Here is an 18,587-nt window from a genome sequence, read left to right on the forward strand (position 1 = left end):
CCTCTTCCAAAAGGGAATTGTTCCTAATGTGCCACAGTCTGGCTGGGCACAATTCAGGAGCCACTTGTCAAAAGAAACAAACTTTATTTTTAGAAAACACACAGGGCACCACACAGCTCTTCAGGAAAAACCTCAGAGCCCAACTGCCACCACCAGCTTCCCACAAGCCTCTCAACCTCCCCCACCCCTCCTGCTCTTGAGGCCAATTGGCTGGGTCACATGGGCGGAGCCAAAAAAGTCCCACAATGAGCAGCTCTGTGGTCTGAAAGGGCGGGGAAACACCCCAATGAGCATCACTGCAGAGTAGCCAATCAGTTGGCAGCTAGAAGTTTGCTGGCAGCTGGAAGTTTGCTGGGGCCCCTGTGAGCCAATCATCAGCTGGCAGCTGGAAGTTTGCTGGCAGCTGGAAGTTTTCTGGGGCCCCTGTGAGCCAATCATCAGCTGGCAGCTGGAAGATTGCTGGCAGCTGGAAGTTTGCTGGGGCCCTTTCGGCTGTGGCTCTCAACACTAATACACCCACTTTGTTTCTTCCAAGGCCTGGTAATCTGTCAAAACATGTTGTCAATAGCATTGCCTTGCCAATCTCTGTTTGGATCTCAGTCCCAGAGGACACAAACCTCAGAAGGAGAGATACCAGGTGCATTCCCAGTCCACATCTCCAGGTCTCCTAGCCCAAGAGGGGACAGCAGGTGCAACTCCAGGTCCACAAGCCAAAAGACTCAGGGTTGATATCAATGCTACCTAGCAAGGACCTAAAAACTTGGAGAGATCTTGTCTCAAAAAAATAAATAGAGATAGAGATAGATGGAGATAGATAGATACAAATATGACCATGAATGTAGCTGAGTGGCAGTTTGTGTGTGGATTCAATACCAAGTTTGAAGAAAAATTTTAAAAAATGAAAGAAAGAAAGAAAGAAAGAAAGAAAGAAAGAAAGAAAGGAAAGGAAAGGAAACAACTCTATCCTGTAATGAAACCTCTGGAGGATGTTTGTGTGCACAGAACTCAGGGTGACAGGCCAGTCTGAATATCTTCCATGCTGTGAGTACCAGGCAGGTGTCAGCCCAGCTGAAACTACAGGATGGAAAATCATGAAGCTTTGCAGCAGAGAGGGGGGTTAGGAGCAGCTGGTGCTAAGACAGTGTGAGGGAAGGACCTGCATTCTGCCAGGCCACACTGTGGACACAGGTCACTGTCCAATGCTGTAGTTTCACAGAATGCACAAAATGACCCTGGTGTGACAAGTAGACATGGGCAGAGGTTGATGAATTGTAAGAGAAGCAACAGAGTCTGGGGTGTCAGTCTGGTCTCATGGTGTTGAAGGGCTGTGGGAGCAGGGGGGACACAGGAGAACTCTGCACTTTACCCCAATTTTCCTGGATGCTTAAACTATACTAAAAAAAGTATAAAATATTCCCATGTGGAATATATGGAGAGGCCTATCTTTGCTGCACAACTCCTGATAATGCTTAATTCAGCTCTTCAGGTCTTAAATCACTTTCCTTATCATACATTGAGCGCATTGCCTGCTGGGAACCAGTTGAAAGGTCAGGCTTCAGATGAGTCCCCCTGATCCTCTGACAAACCCTCCTTTTAATGCTCAGGGCCTGGCTGCCTCTGAGCAGTGCCCTCAGCAGGTGGAGGCAGCAGGAGCAGCTGGGGCAGCCCAGCCTCAAACTTTTGCTCCCTGGGAGGTTTTTGTCATGGCCTGTGTCACTGTGGGTGCCCAACTGTTATACTGTTGACAGTAATAAGTAGAAACGTCTTCAGGCTCCAGGCTGCTGATAGTGAGAGTGAAATCTGTCCCATATCCACTGCCATTGAACCTTGAGGGGACACCAGATTGCAGGTTGGATGCACCATAGATGAGGAGATTAGGAGTTTTTCCTGATTTTGCTGATACCAGTTTAAATAACTGCTAATGACCTGACTTCCCCTGCAGGTTATGGTGACTTTGTCTCCATGAGACACAGGCAAGAAGGATGGAGACTGGGTCAATGTAATGTCACATCTGACACCTGCCATTGGAAACATAAACATAAATATCCTTGTAAGTAGTGATGTTGCAGGAGGACTTTCTTGAGTAGTCAGGCAGCACTGACCACACTGTGATTAGTAAATCCCCAGTGCTGTCTCCTGTTACCTGGGAGGCAGATCAGCAGGAGCCTCAGGACCTGAGCAGGGGCCCTCATGGCCATGCTGTGCCCTGACAGGGACTGACTCCTGCACAGGGTGTGAGCAGCCTTTTAAGAAGTCCTCAGAGCAGTGGGCTGTGCTCTGGGCATATACAAATCAGCAGGGCTAGGCAGGCTGGGCACAGCTGCAGGGTGGGCTCATATGTCACTTATCACAGGCCCATGTCCCCAGGTGTCCCACACCAGAATAGGACAGCATAGATTTGCTGCAGAAAACCTGTTTCCCTCTGGGGGACACAGGACAGATTCGGTCCACTGTTCTCTGTGTGATGACAGATTGCTATTTTTATGGTTCTGAAAAAGGTTCATATTGTTTCTTTTTTCTTTATTCCTTCCTTCCTTCCTTTCTTTTCTTTTTTTGGGGAGTAACATGGATTGTACCATATACAATGGGTGCTTAGTCATACAGCAACATCCCCAGTCCATATAATATATATATATATATATATATATATATATATATATATATATATATATATATATATATATGTATGGGCTGGGGATATAGCTCAGTTGGTAGAGTGGAAAAATAACCATAATAACCATACATGCATGTTTAGTTCCATCCTTTACTAAAGTAGTAGTGACAACCTGTCTCAAAATAAATATATTTGCCTTCAGAAACATGTATATATTGGAGTTGAGCTTTGAAGTTGTGATCCTCTTGCTTCAGCTTTCCAAGTCCCTGAGATTGCAGTTATACATCACCACAACCAGCTCTACGTTAATTTCTTTCTTTTCTTTTTCTTTTTGGTACCAGGAATTGAACTCACATCCCTAGCCTTATTTTGTATTTATTTTGAGAAAGGGTCTCCCTGAATTCCTCGATTCCTTGCTTATGCTGAAGCTGGCTTTGAACCCATGATTCTCATTGTTAGCCTCCAAAGCCACTGGGGTTATAGGCATGTACCATGGTGTAGTGTTTCTTAATGACAATACTTTTGGAGTATGACAAGAACCTTGGAACAGGGACGAATAGGAAATGGGGGAAATTTTTTATGTTTAGAATATAAACAGAGCACTGAAGACAGGAAGAGAGTTGAATGTTTAAAGCTTTGGAGGTTTGGGGGTTACACTGGACATTGGCTTGGCCTGACTCATACACTAGAGTAGGAGGGAGCCTATCAAGATTTCAGCCCTTCTACCTCACTTAACCCAATGCACTTAACACAGTAAAATGCCTCTCTCCAGAGCAGCAGGGCTCAAGCCCAGGAAAGCTCCTTCACATAAGTGTCTTTTCTACAGAAGGTAGAATGATGCTAGAAGCAAATCTTAGTTTCTTTCATCCCTCCAGGGAAGGTTTAAGAAATAAATCAACTAAGATGTTGGAGCTTGTGGGGATTTGCAATAGCTCAGTGAAAGCAGAAAGGACCCAGGTTTACTTTGTGTTTTCATGTCCTCAGCACATTGGACATTCAAACCTGGGTTTCATTCCTCCTGGGCCAAGCAATGCCGATATCTGGGCCATGGAGAAGAGCGGCCAAGGGCTTCACCTCCACTCTGCTCATGAGGAATCATAATCCTCCCAGAAACCACACCCACCCCTCTCTGTTCTCATAGGACACTGAGCTGATCCCATGTGCCCCCATTCCTGCTCCTGCCTGGGCTGTGAGAAACTCACATGTCCTCACCATGCACAGCCTCCCTGGGAGAGTAGTGTAAAATGCTGAGCCCAACCCTGAGCTGGAGAGAGACATGAGTCAAAGATAAATGAAGTACAAAGAAGGGTAAGGGAGAGGAGGTCATAACAGCCCTGCTCAAGTCCAGCCATGTGCAGATGAGGTTTATATCAGAATAAATGCAAAAGAAGAAACATACTTTTGTGTTGCCACAAACCACCTGATTCTGAGCCTGGTCCTGGTGAAGGCACCTGATGGAAGAGAGCCCAAGCCTGAGCTGTCATTCAGCTCCCCTTCCATCATGCTGGGTTGACCAGAGGCTTCTGAAGACCCTTCACCCTTCCTCCTGTTGCTGCCCTGACCCTCTGAGAAGGTCTTAAAAAGAGCTTGAGCTCTAAGCTAGTTACATGGTCCAGAGTCCTTGACTATGCTCTGTGCCCCTGAGATCCCAGGATATTTCTCTCCAACAGACAGAGAATCTGCAGTGCCTCTCCCCTGACAAGAAGTACATGGGGCAGCTGGGCCAACCAGCAGGGAGATTTGTGGGGTTTTGTACCTTAATTATTTATAGTTAATTTTTATATCTTGCACACAGCAATAACACCAGCCTCCTCAGCCTCCACAGTCCTTAGATCCACCATGAAATCTGTCCCTTACCCTCTGCCACCAAAGTTTCCTGAGGTCCAGAGACAACTGGAAGCTCCCAAGATCAGAAGCCACATAGACTCTCCTGCCTTCTGCAAAAATCAATGTACACATCTGTCTGTAGAAGGTTCTGTGTGGACCTGCAGGAGGTGGATGGGTGAGAGGCAGGAGGGAGGAGCCTGGGTCATCAGAGTAGCACCTTTGGTCCTCAAATGAGAGAGAAATGGAAGGTAATGCCTACCATTATGAGCCATGTTCATGATTTCTCTTTGAACCTTAATCTCAGGCTACTGTGGTGTGTGTTTGTTTGTGTGTGTTTGTGGGTATGAGTGTGTGTGTGTGTGTGTGTGTGTGTGTGTGTGTTTGTTTGTGTGTGTGGCAGTGGAGGGAACTGAAATTGGTTCATGTTCAAAAATACCCACATTCTATTTGGATATATAATTGCCAGGTACAGTGTCTCCCAAACTCACTTGCAGAACGCCTCTCTTTATATCTCCCAGTATCCACTGATACCAAGATTGTTTACCTCATAAATTTTCATCAGTTTTATCCATCACAACCCTACATTTCCATCCTGGAGAGATAACTTGCACTTGTAGCACACCGAAAGGGCAAACATGGGGGGCAGTGGGGCCCCAGAGCTCACCCTTCTTCCCTTCTCCTTTGTCATCCCTCCATCCTCACCAGTGATCAAGGGGATCAGCAGCCCCAGGAGCTGAGAAAGGAGCCTCATATTTTTTGGTGAGGGGTAGGTATCAGGATTGAACTCAGGGGCACTTGATCACTGAGCCACATCCCAGCCCTGTTTTGTACTTTATTTAGAGATAGGGTCTCACTGATTTGCTTAGCACCTTGCTTTTGCTGAGGCTGGCTTTGAAATTGTGACCCTCTTGTCTCAGCCTCCCGAGCTGCTGGGATTACAGGCCTGCACCACTGTGCCAGACCAGGGGGCCTCATTTTATCAAGTTGAGTAGATGAGTCCTTGTCAGTCAAGGCCAGGTTTTAGCTGAGCTCTTATCTCAGATGCCACAGTGAGCAGGGGACCAAGAGGACATGGGTTCTGTCCTTTGAACAAAGTCACTTATAATATACTGTATGTTTGGAGGAAAACCAGTGAGAAAACGTCTGTGATGCTGCCTTCAGTAGATGGTGAGATCTGACTGTGGATGTTTAAATCCATGTGCAAGACATGTTGAGATGAGGAGACCCCCTAAAATGATTCAGGGAACCGACACTGTGTTGCAGAAACTCCTTGTTTTTCCATGTCCCTTACCTGACATGTGGGGGACCAGGAGGGTTTCATATTTCAGTGGTTTTCATATTTTAGAAACTTTGAGTCACTTTACCAGCTGAGCATCCCCATCTCCAATTCCAACCCCCCCGAAACCATCCAATGTGCCATATTGTGGAGCACTTTGGATTCTGGATGTTAGGAGAGGGTTTGCTCAGCTTACCCTAGAGTAGAGTGACACAGATTGAAAAGCACAGGAGTGCCCTGTAAAGGAAGGTGTCACTAACCATGTGTGTGTGTGTGTGTGTGTCTGTGTGTGTGGGGGTCTGTGTATTCTGTGTGTGAGTGTGCCTGTGTGTGTTTCCACGTGTGTCTGTCTATGTGTATGAGTATATCTGTGTGTGAGTTGTGTGTATGTGTCTCTGAGTGAGTGTGTGTGTGTGTGTGATGTGTCTGAGTGAGTATGTGTGTCTGTGTGTGTGAGTATGTGGGTATGTGTATGTGTGTGACTCTGTGTGTGAATATGTTTGTGTTTCTGTGTATGTGTGTGTCTGTGTGTGTGAATGTGAGTGTGTATGTGTGTGCCTCAGCAGTGGTGACCACACACCTAAAGGTCCCACCCCCAGAAGGACTGCCCTCCCTGGAGCCCACCTGCTCTCACCTGATGGGCAGGGGCTGCTCTTTCACTGCTGGGCTCCCCTAACCCCACCTGTCTGCTATCAACACAGGAGGATCCCAAGGTGAAGGCCTCAGAGCCCACCCCTGTCTGTGCTGTGCTGCTGGGAGGAGAGCAGGTGGGCAGAGCAGCTTGGAGCTTCACAGACACACCTGCCACACACGTGGCTGTGTCTCCTGACCTCAGCACTCACAGGCCTGGAGGTGAGGGGTTTAGGGCTGCAAGTAGCCTGAACCTGCTCCTCCTGCCTCCTTATCCTAGTCCATGGCCATGATCAGACCTTGGCTAAGTAGCCAAGATGGCTTCTGTCATATCCAGGTGACACTATGACATCACAGTGAGGAAGGAAGAGAACATACCCAGTTCCTGTGGTATCAGCCTCACCTGAATGACCTTGTTTAACCTCCATTCCTTCTTATACACCACTCTGCAAACACCCAAACAATGAGGTGAGGCGTTAACATATAAATGTAGGCAGTTTTACTAATACTAAAGAAGTGGCTTCAGTGACTAGGTGGAGGGGTGCAAAGGCAGGGCTGTGCATCCAGTCTCAGAGCACCAACACAGAGAGCTTTGTCCACACCTCAGTCCCCAGGCAGGTCCTCCACATGCTCCTGGCCACACAGAGTCCCCATTGAAGCCTGAAGATCTCCCTGTAGGTAAAGGACAGTATCACTCTCTTACCTAGCATTTCCAAGATCAAGCTTCTCTTTGCAAATTGTGGTCTGTTCTGACACCTACTAGTTGATGATTGGTATTGAACCTTACAAGGTTAGAGATGGTACCAAGGTGGTTTCCTGGAGTCCCTTCTCTGTTCCTGATGGAGGTCATTCTATTGCATCAGTCACCACAAGGATTCTGTAGAGAACAGAAAATGATCCCTCCTCTGATGCAGACACCAACTTGAGGGCACAAGACAAACAGATAATTTCATAGTCAGAAAATAAAATAGTCTAGGACAGTAGGGCATATCTGGACACTGTGATTCAGGTGAGATGCCTCAGGTGTGGATTTATAAAGGCCTGAGGACTGTAGGGCATACTGACAGAGATGGCTGGAACCCTGACCTCTTGGTCTAGACCTGTCTATGAAGCCCAATTCCCATCATCCCAGGAGCCTTCTAGAGTCTACTCTAGGCCACAACAGGTACAGCAACTGGTGAAGGATCTGAAGCCATCCAGTGGCTGGGGAGGTTTATGTTATGAGCTGCAGCACCATGAAAGACATTGTGAATCTTTTAGACCAACATTGGCCAACAGAATCTTCTTCCATGATGAAGAGATCTATACCTGAGCTGTCCCATGTGGCAGCTGTTAGCCACACATGGCCTGTGAGACTAGGCATAGGAAACAATCAACTGCAAAGAAAATGTTCATTGTAAAACTTAACTGAATGTAAGTTTATAGAGTCACTGTGGCTAGTGTGCTACACGTGAGACAGCACAATTCTAAAAGCAGCATCAGCACAATTTCTTCTGCCACCAGGATGCTAATTGACAAGCACACAGTCAGCCCCATGCCATGGCAATAGTGACATCCTCAGCCTCCAAGCTGCCTCTGTAAAGCAGACATTAGAAAGTTGATGTCCTATCACTTAATGTCTTTTTCTGCTGGGGAGGTTTCTAAAGTTTTTTAATTCTTTGAATGGCTCATGTTTCCCTGCTCCATTGTGTGCCTTGCCATATCTGTTGAACTGCAGCCTTTGAATTAAACACTCATCTGCCCAGTCTTTGGATTCTGATGTTGAACACCTTCACTGATGATCAGGGCTTGTTCTGAGGACTGGGGTCTTCCTGGGTAAAGGCTTTGATCTTTCCTGGGCATGCAGGTGCCTGAGTATGTACTTCCCCTCCCAATTTCCCCAGAATTCATGGATGTTTAGACTGAGTGGGTTATCCTGAGGGTCCCATGGGAACTTCTTTAGGGCCTGGGTGTGCTGTGTGGTTCCTGATCCCTTTTCCTTCATGCAGTGGTCACACACAGTGGTGCCCATCACTGCTGTCCACATTCCCTCACCTGAGACCTGAGACCTGCACTTGTCCCTGTTTGAGTTCTGAGTCATGGGATAGAGAGAGCAGTCCACCAGGCAGCCCACAGATGAGGTAGAAAGTCATAAGTAAATGCTGCTATCTTTCTCTTGGGCCATGGGAGGGATCAGGGAATTGGGTACTTTGTTCTCTGTCCTGCCTCTTCCCACAGGGATGGGGTAGGGAAAGATCCACAAAGGTTCAGGTGATACCTGCTATAACTAAGGTGGTCTTTTCTTGACCAGGCTTTGACTTTTGTGTTTTAGAAGAATTTGGACTGTAATCAGAATTTTTATCAGGTTTTCCCATTCAGTTTTTAGTTTTCTTAAATTATTTAATTTTTATGTTTCATTAGGGAAAAAGATTCCCAGAAATCCTTACTTAAATAATGTCAGTCTGACACTCTCATCAGTTGAATAAAAACAACAAAAAAAAAAACAACTTTTTATTGATAAAATTGAGTTAAGATATAAAAAATTATTTAATGAGAACATTCTTTTCAATTTGAAGGATTGAGTTTTCTAACTGCTCTGCAATATTTTCCTTACGTTACACTAACAAATTACTCATTTTAATTTTAGTTGTATTCTTGATGAAATATGTTAAGTTGGAAGTGGAAAACTCAAACACCATGTATTTTCCTAAGTAGTATAATTTGTTCATTTAATTAAAGTCTTTTTTAAAAATTTCTATTATACAATATTGAAACACTTGTTCATGGATCACTATAGTTAGTAGAGCACGGTTTAAAAAAGGAGGAATCAAGCATCATGGCCCAACCCTTACCCTGGAATATGAAGCCCCTCACTCTCAGTCATGGTGAGCTCTGCTTTGACCATCATCATTTCTTCAGAGTTTTCATTATTTTCCCCATTTTTGTCCATGTAGTATACAGGTTTTGCTGTCTCTAAATCTACATGTATAAAACTGAACAACAAAACTGTAACGCATACATTATATTCAGTAAAAAACTGAACTTCCACTTTCACTTAGGATGTAGCCGGCCTAAGCAGACCAAGAAAATCACTGCACTAAGTACAGAAGAAAATTACCATAAAATAACCACGTTATACTCAGAAGCCTTGGAAGAAATGAAAAGGAGACATATAACTCCTGAGACAGGTTAGGACTTTTAGGGGGGCTAAATTTTACCTGTTTTTTGTGTTCCCACTTTAACATCTTAAACTTGAGTGTCCCCAGCACTCTGGCATGGTCCTGGCACAGGGGCTGCCCTAGGGAAGAGGACCTGACTGCACTTTGGGAGTTACCTTGAGCTGCGGTGAGCTTGATTGACATGGCTGAGTCCTCAAAAGCAGGCTGGGTTTCTCCTGTGGGCATTTGCTAAAGTCAGAAGTGGCAAAAGTGGCAGAATGCTAAGTCCTCATGGGACCTCCTCTCCTGTGATTCTGCACTGACCATCTCTGTGTGTGTCTGACATGGGAGTTGGGCTCCTGTATGTCTGCTCATCTTCCCAGCTCAGTTTTGCCTCCTGGTCAACCTCCTATCCATCTTGTCCACATGGTCCCTCCTGAGTGACCATTCTCTCTGGACTCACCCAGGTCTATCTTGTGGGAAGGGTCACCTGTTGGGAACTCTTGTGTGATGTGACAGAAGCACATTTGGACAGGAGCCTCACTGACCCTTGAGTCACTGGGCCCCTGGAGAGTGCAGGACACACCACATTTCCATGAGGCTTGCAGTGGTCAAGGACAACATTGAGGGCCAGGAAGGGTCTGTGACATTTGGGATTCTCTCTGAGAAAGAGAAGAGATTCCATCTAGCTTTCTAAGTAAAGCCCAAAACCAGCAGTGTGCCCACCCCAGCCAATGAGGGCCCCCATTTGGTGCTGAACAAGACTTGACCTTTTCCATGCCCCTTCATCTTCTCATTCAGTGCCACGGCCTTAAGAGTAATAGTATTTTTCTCCACTTGAGCAAGTATTGGCTTACAGATTCTTACACTGTCCCATGGTTTTTGGGAATTGGCATTTGTTTTAAGTTCTGTAATTCTTTCACACTTGACTCATTATTTAAAAATATATGAATGGATTCATAACATGCCCTTGTTATTTCAGAACCCATGACTGAATCTGGTCAAAGGTATTGACATGAGGCCTCCTTGGGTGAGTGGTGTAAATTGCTGAGCCTGACCCTCAGCTGGAAAAGGACTTGGGCCAGAAATAAAGGAGGTACAAAGAAGGGTGAGGGAGAGGAAGTCATCACAGCCCTACTCAAGTCCAGCCATATACAGATGAGGCTTACACCAAAATAAATGCTAAAGAAAACACATACTTTGTGTTGCCACAAACCACCTGATTTTGAGCCTGGTCCTGTTGAAGGCACCTGATGAAAGAGAGCTTCAGCCTGAGCTGTCATTCAGCTCTCCTTCCTTCTTGCTGGGTTGACCAGAGGCTCCTGAAGACCCTTCACCCTCCCTCCTGCTCCTGCCCTGCCCCTCTGACAAAGTCTTAAAAAGAGCTTGAGCTCTAAGCTAGGTACACGGTCCAGAGTTCTTGACTACACTCTGTGCTCCTGAGATCCAATGATCTTTCTCTCCAACAGATAGAGATTTTGCGGTGCCTCTCCCCTGACAAGCAGCACATGTGGCAGCTGGGCCACCCAGCAGGGAGGTTTGTGCGGTTTTATACCTTAGTTTTTATAGTTAATTTTTATAGCTTTCTCAGAGCAATAACACCAGCCTCCTCAGCCTCCACTCTTCTGAGGTCCAGCATGAAATCTTTCTCTGACCCTCTGCCCAAGACTGAAGTTGCCTGAGACCCAGAGTCATTTGGAAGCCCAAAATGTCAGAAGTCACATAGATTCTCCTGCTTTCTCAAGAAACAATGTATCTATCGGTCTGTAGAAGGCTCTATGTGAACCTGCAGGAGGTGTATGGGTGGGAGGCAGGAGGGAGGAGCCAGGATCATCACAGTAACACCTGTGGGTGCTCAAATGAGAGAGAAATGGAAGGTTATACCTACCATTATGAGCCATGTTCATGATTTCTCTCCCAATCTTAATCTCAGGCTACTGTGGGTTGTATGTGTATGTATGTGTGTGTGAGTGTTTGTGGGTGTGAGTGTGTGTGTGAGAGTATGTGTGTCTGTGAGTGTGTTTTGTGTCTATGTGTGTGTACATGTGTGTGAGAGTGTGAGTGTGTGTGTCTCTGTGTGTGTGTCTGTGTGTCTGTGTGTGTGAGTGTGTGTGAGTGTGTGTGTGTGTGTGTGTGTGTGCTACAGCAGTGGTGACCACACACCTTCGGGTCCCACCCCCAGCAGGCCTGCTCTCCCTGGAGCCCTCATGCTCTCACCTGATGAGCAGCGGCTGCTCTTTCACTGCTGGGCTCCCCTAACCCCACCTATCTCAGATCAACACAGGAGGATCCCGAGGTGAAGGCCTCAGAGCCCACCCCTGGCTGGTGCTGTGCTGCTGGGAGGAGAGCAGGTGGACAGAGCAGCTTGGAGCTTCACAGACAAACCTGGAACACATTGGCTGTGTCTCCTGACCTTGGCACACACAGGCCCAAGGTGAGAATGTTAGGGCTGCAAGTATCCTGAACCTGCTCCTTCTGCTTCCTGATCTTAGTCCACAGCCATGATCAGACCTTGGCTATGCAGCCAGGATGGCTTCTGTCATATCCAGGTGACACTATGACATCACAGTGAGGAAGGAAGGGACTGGACCCCAGGATTCTCAGCCTCAGGCTGACAGGAGGCTGTGGCTGGAGATGATGTCTCCCTGTCTCTCTGTGCAGGTAACATTCCCTTTGTCTCATTACACTGCCTGGACCAGTGCTGTCCACCTCCTGGATCACCTGAAGCTCCATGATTAAATCTGCTCAATTACGCTAAAAGGTGTCACCAGTGGCAATGTCATCAGGAGGACCATTACTGAAGCTTTTCCAGAATTGACACATTTTCCAATCACTTTCTTAAAACAAGTAGATTCCTATTAGCCATTGATCAGCAGGATCTATAATCCTAGTCTCAAAAATGGGACACTTTCTTCACAATTAGTCCCTTGTACTATGGGATATGATGACCATGTGTTCATCATTTCACTCAGTTTAATGGAAGAGTGACCATGACAATCCTTTGGGTCAAGAACTTTGACCAGAAAACCAAAGTTAGCAGATAGAAGTTTCCAAGGTGCTCCATGAGCACAATAGAGAGGGCGGGGAAGACCCCACTATTCTGAAGAGCTAATATCCCATGTCTGAGAGAAACAGAACCACACAGGGTCAGTACCTCTGAGCCTTCTCCACACCAGGCAGGATAGGGAATCAAATCCACAAGGCCCAGGGCCAGCATAGCTTGATTTGGGTGGGTTTCTCTTCTGTTATCACCACTGCACCTGCGTTCATGATAACATCATGGTCAAGTGCACTAAATTGGTTATTTTTCTGTAAATGAGTTGCTTGTTGAATGGTGTAGTATGTAAGAATTATAGCACCCATGAAAGCTCTCAGGAGATCTCCACATGTTTCTGGCTGACACAAGACTGAAAGCAAAGGCACAGACAAGAACCTTCCCAGCCTTCCAGTGTCGGTCAGGTCCACTGTGGTCAGGTGGACATTGGGTGTCAGTCTGGTCTCATGGTGTGGATATAATAATGGGGGTCAATATTGTTCAGCACTCTTGATGAGTTGGATGCCTTCAAGTGCCAGCGATCATATGAACTGGGTGAAAAAAACTGGTATTAGAGGAGTCCAAGGAGGGACCTCCATGACATTTGTTCATGAGCCTAAATGGGGGAATAGATGACTATGTAGTATCTTTGTTTGTTCATGCTAATTATTGGCAGTCCCTGCTCAGTAATGACCTTTAAATGATCATTTATTTGGAAAGGACTTATTTAAAATTATGACCCCTTTTTAAATATCTGGCCATACCTCTTCCAAAAGAAATTGTTCCTAATGCGCCCACTTTGCTTCTTCCAAGTCCTGGTAATCTGTAAAAACAGGCTGTCAACAGCATTGCCTTGCCCATCCCTGTTTGGATCTCAGTCCAAGAAGCCACAAACCTCAGAAGGAGAGAGACCACGTGCATTCCCCAGTCCAGGTCTCCAGGTCGTTCAGCCCAAGAGAGGACAGCAGGTGCAACTCCAGGACCACAGGCCAAAAGACTCAGGTTGATGTCCATGCAACCTAACAACGACCTAGAAACTTAGAGAGATCCTGTCTCAAAAAAAAAAAAAAAAATATATATATATATATATATATATATATATATATATATATATATATATGTATATATATATATATATATATATATACACACACACACACTTACACACACACACACACACACAGAGAAAGAGAGAGAGAGAGAGAGAGAGAGACATATACAAATGTGACCATGAATGTAGCTGAGTGGTAGTGCATGTACGGATTTAATACCAAGTTTGAAGAAAAATTTTAAAAAGAAAGAAAGAAAGAAAAGGAAACAACTCTCTATGCTATAGTGAAAACCTCTGGAGGAGGTTTGTGTGCACAGTGCACATCACTCAGTGTGACAAGCCAGTCTGAACATCGTCCATGCTGTGAGTGCCAGGCAGGGTTCACTCAGCCCAGGAGAAACTACAGGATGGAAATTAATAAAGGTGTGCATCAGAGAGAGAGGGAGAGGAGCAGCTGGAGCTCAGACAGTGTGAGGGTGGGACCTGCACTGTGCCAGGCTTCACTGTTGGACACACGTCACTGTCCACTTGTATACTTCCACAGAATGCACAAAATGACCCTGGTTTGACCTGTAGACATGGGCAGAGGTTGATGAATTGTAACAGAAGCAAAAGAATCTGGGGTGGTGGTGGAGGGGCTGTGGGAGCAGGGGGGACTCAGGAGAACTCTGCACTTCACCCCAATTTTCGTGGATGCTTAAACTATACTAAAAAATAAAGTCTAAAATATTACCGTGTAGAATACACGGAGAAGCCTGTCTTATCTGCACAACTCCTGATACAGCTTAATTCAGTCTCTTCAGGTCTTAAATCACTTTCCTTATCATACAGTGAGCTCACTGCCTGCTGGGGCTGAGATGAAGTGTCAGAGTGCAGAGGAGCCCCCTGATTTTCTTATAAACTCTCCTTGTAGTGCTCCAGGGTTGGCTGCCTCTGAGCAGTGCCCTCAGCAAGTGGAGGCAGGAGGAGGAGCAGCTGGGGCAGCCCAGCCTCACACTTCTGCTTCCCTGGGAGGTTTTTTTCATGGCCTGTGTCACTGTGGGAGGGGAATCCCAACTCTGTAGACAGTAATAAGTGGCGACATCTTCAGGCTCCAGGCTGTTGATGGTGAGAGTGAAATCTGTCCCATAGCCACTGCCACTGAACCTCGAGGGGATCCCAGATTGCAAACTGTTTGCACCATAGATGAGGAGTTTAGGAGCTTGCCCTGGTTTCTGCTAATACCAGTTTAAATAACTGCTAATGCCCTGACTGGCCCTGCAGGTGATGGTGACTCTGTCTCCAGGAGACACAGGCAAGGAGGATGGAGACTGGGTCATCATGATGTCACATCTGACACCTGACTTTGAAAATATAAATATCCTTGTAAGTAGTGATGTTGCAAGAGGACTCTCCTGAGTAGTCAGGCAGCACTGACCACACTGTGATTAGTAAATCCCCAGTGCTGAACCTCCTTACCTGGGAGGCAGATCAGCAGGAGCCCAGGACTGAGCAGGGACCCTGATGGCCATGCTGTATCCTGATGGGGACTGACTCCTGCATAGGGTGTGAATAGCCTCTTAAGAAGTCCTCAGGGCAGCAGGCTGTGCTAGGTGCACATGCAAATCAGCAGGGCTAGGCAGGCTGGGCACAGCTGCAGGGCTGGCACATATGTCACTCATCACAGGCCCATGTCCCCAGGTGTCCCACATCAGACTAGAACAGCATAGATTTGCTGTAGGAAACATGTTTTCCTCTGGGGGCCACAGGACAGATTCAGTCCACTGTTCTGTGTGTGATGACAGATTGCTTTCGTCATGGTTCTGAAAATGGTTTACATTGTTTCTTTTTTCTTTCTTCCTTTCTTGCTTTCTTTTTTCTTTTTCTTTTTCTTTTCTTTCTTTCTTTTTCTTTTCTTTTCTTTTTTTTTTTTTTTTGGTGCTGGGATTGAACCTAGGGCCTCGTCCTATATCCCCAGCCCCCTCTTTCTTTCTTTCTTTCTTTCTTCTTTTTTTTCTTTTCTTTCAGTTGGGGGGTAGCATGGATTGTACCATATACAAGGGGTGCTTAGCCATACAGCAACATCTCCAGTATATATATATATATAATATATATATATATATATATATATATATATATATATATATACCAAGTCCCTGGGATTGCAGTCATACATCACCACAACCAGCTGTAGGGTTAATTTCTTACTTTTTTTTTTTCTTTTTGGTATCAGGAATTGAACTCAGGGTCATTCAACCACTGAGTCACTTCCCCAGCCTTATTTTGTATTTATCGAGAGACAGGGTCTCCCTGAATTCCTTGATTCCTTGCTTTTGCTGAGGCTGGCTTTGAACTCATGATTTTCTTCTTAGCCTCCCAAGCCACTGGGATTACAGGCATGTGCCGCCATGTAATATTTCTTAATGACAATACTCTTGAAGTATGACAAGAACCTTGGAACAGGAAAGAATAGAAAATGGGGCACATTTTTTGTTTAGAATATACACAGAGCACTGAAGACAGGAAGCGATATGAATGTTTAAAGCTTTGGAGGTGTTGTGGTTTCACTGGACATTGGCTTGGCCTGACTCAGACACCAGAGGAGGAGGGAGACTTTCATGATCCCAGCCCTTCCATCTCACTTTCCCCAATGCACTTAACACAGTCAATGCCTCTCTCCAGAGCAGCAGGGCTCAAGCCCAGGAAGGCTCCTTCACATAAATGTCTTTTCTACAGAAGGTAGAATGATGCTAGAAGCAAATCTTAAGTTTCTTTCATCCCTCCAGGGAAGGTTTAAGAAACAAACCAACTAAGAAGGTTGGAGCATGTGACAATTTGCAATATCTCAGTAAAAGCAGAAAGGACCCAGGTTCACTCTGTGTTTTTCCATCCTCAGCACATTTGACATTAAAACCTGGGTTTCATTCCTCCTGGGCCAAGGAATGCCGATATCTGGGCCATGGGGAAGAGTGGCCAAGGGCTTCAGCTCCACTATGCTCATGAGGAATCATCATCTTCCCAGAAACCATGCCCACCCCTCTCTGCTCTCATAGGCCCCTGAGCTGATCCCATGTGCCCCCATTCCTGCTCCTGCCTTGGCTGGGAGAGGCTCACCTGATCTCACCATGCACAGCCACCCTAGGAGATGGTGTAAAATGCTGAGCCTGACCCTGAACTGGAGAGCACCAACAGAGAGAACTTTGTCCACACCTCAGTTCCCAGGCAGGTGCTCCAAATTCTCCTGGCCACACAGAGTCCCCACTGAAGCCTGAGGATCTCCCTGTAGGTAAAGGACAGTATCACTCTATTACTTACCTAGCATTTCCAAGATCAAGCTTCTCTTTGCAAATTGTGGTCTGTTCTGACACCTACTGGTTGTTTATTGGTATTGCATCCTACAGGGTTAGAGATTGGTCCCTTCTCTGTTCCTGATGGAGGTCATTCTATTGCATCAGTCACCAGAGGGATTCTGTAGAGAACAGAAAATGATCCCTCCTCTGATCCAGACATCAACTTGAGGGCAGAAAACTAACAGAAAATTTTATATTCAGAAAATAAAATAGTCCTAGGACAGTAGGGCACATCTGGACACTGTGATCCAGGTGAGATGTCACAAGTGTGGATTTACAAAGTCTCCTCAGGGATGCAAGACATACTGTCAGAGGTGGCTGGAACCCTGTTCTCCTGGTCTAGACCTGTCTATGCAGCCCCATTCCCATCATCCCAGGAGCCTTTCAGAGCCTACCCTAGGCCACAACAACTACACCACCTGGAGTAGTAGATGAGGAGGTTTGTGTTCTGAGCTGCAGCTCAATGAAAGACCCTGTAAATCTTTTAGACCAACACTGGCCAACAGAATCTCCTGCCATGATGAAGAGATCTGCATCTGAGCTGTCCCCTGTGGCAGCTCTTAGCCACTCATGGCCTGTGAGGTGAAGTATGGGAAAGAACCAAGTGCAAAGGAAATGTTCATTGTAAGATTTAACTGAATCTAAGTTTAAAGGGTCCCTGTGGCTAGTGTGCTCCACGTGAGACAGCACAGTTCCAAAAGCAGCATCAGCACAATCTCTGTGGCCACCAGGATGCTAATTGACAGGCACACCATCTGCCACATGCCATGGCAATAGTGATGTACAGTGACATCCTCAACCTCCAAGCTGCTGTATCAAGATTGATGTCACCATCAGACCCATGGTATGGGATCCACAGGGGATCCTGGGAGTAAATGGAAACTTGGTGAGCCAGACTGTCCCGAGGTCTGTTGGACACTGTCCAGGTACATTTCCCATCTGTATCTGCACCAGGTGTCCCCACAGGACCATGAGTTAAAGGCTTGGCCCCAGGGTGGTGCTTTTGGGAGGTGCTGTAGACCTTGAGGAAGGGACCTTGATGACCCCAATATCTTTGTCTTTCTGCTCTTCTTTGTTTCCTGGTTCTTGAGGTAAGTGATGGGCTTTGTCTCACAACCCTCCCATGGTGTGCTGTCTCTGTCTAGGGGTCAATGCAGTGGGGTCATCTGGCCTTGAACAGGAATCTCCAGAAATGGAGCCAGATGAAACTGTGCTCCTTATAAGTTAATTACCATGGTGTTTCATTATAGTCATGTAAAATGAAGTGCAGCATCACTGGTGGAACTCAGGGAGAGGCAGCAGGAGCTCTGGAGATTCCTGTGGACACAGCCCCGAGGCTGTTAACTCTGGGCCTTCTATCCCTGCCCTGTCCCTGCCTGCATTTGCAGATATCCTCAGAGAGGGAAGTGGAAGGACTCCCTTTTCCAGGGTCCACAGCAGGCTCCCAAGTCTCAGGAGGCCCTGAGTAGACCAACACGGAGCACACACTTTCCAGCCACTCTCCCCAGCTGAAGGTCTGAGCCAGGAGGATGCTCTACTGACACTGTCCAGAGGAAAATGGAGTGAGTGTCCACCTATGTCCTGGACAGCTGATGCTACTGTCTCAGGAGGTGCATCTGGGGATGTGTTTCTGTTTTTAGTGTAACAAGCTTCAGGACCTTGCTGAGAAGGTGGATTGGAAGGAGTTTC

This window comes from Marmota flaviventris, chromosome 14 (genome assembly GCF_047511675.1).
Source record: "Marmota flaviventris isolate mMarFla1 chromosome 14, mMarFla1.hap1, whole genome shotgun sequence".
Taxonomy (NCBI): Eukaryota; Metazoa; Chordata; class Mammalia; order Rodentia; family Sciuridae; genus Marmota; species Marmota flaviventris.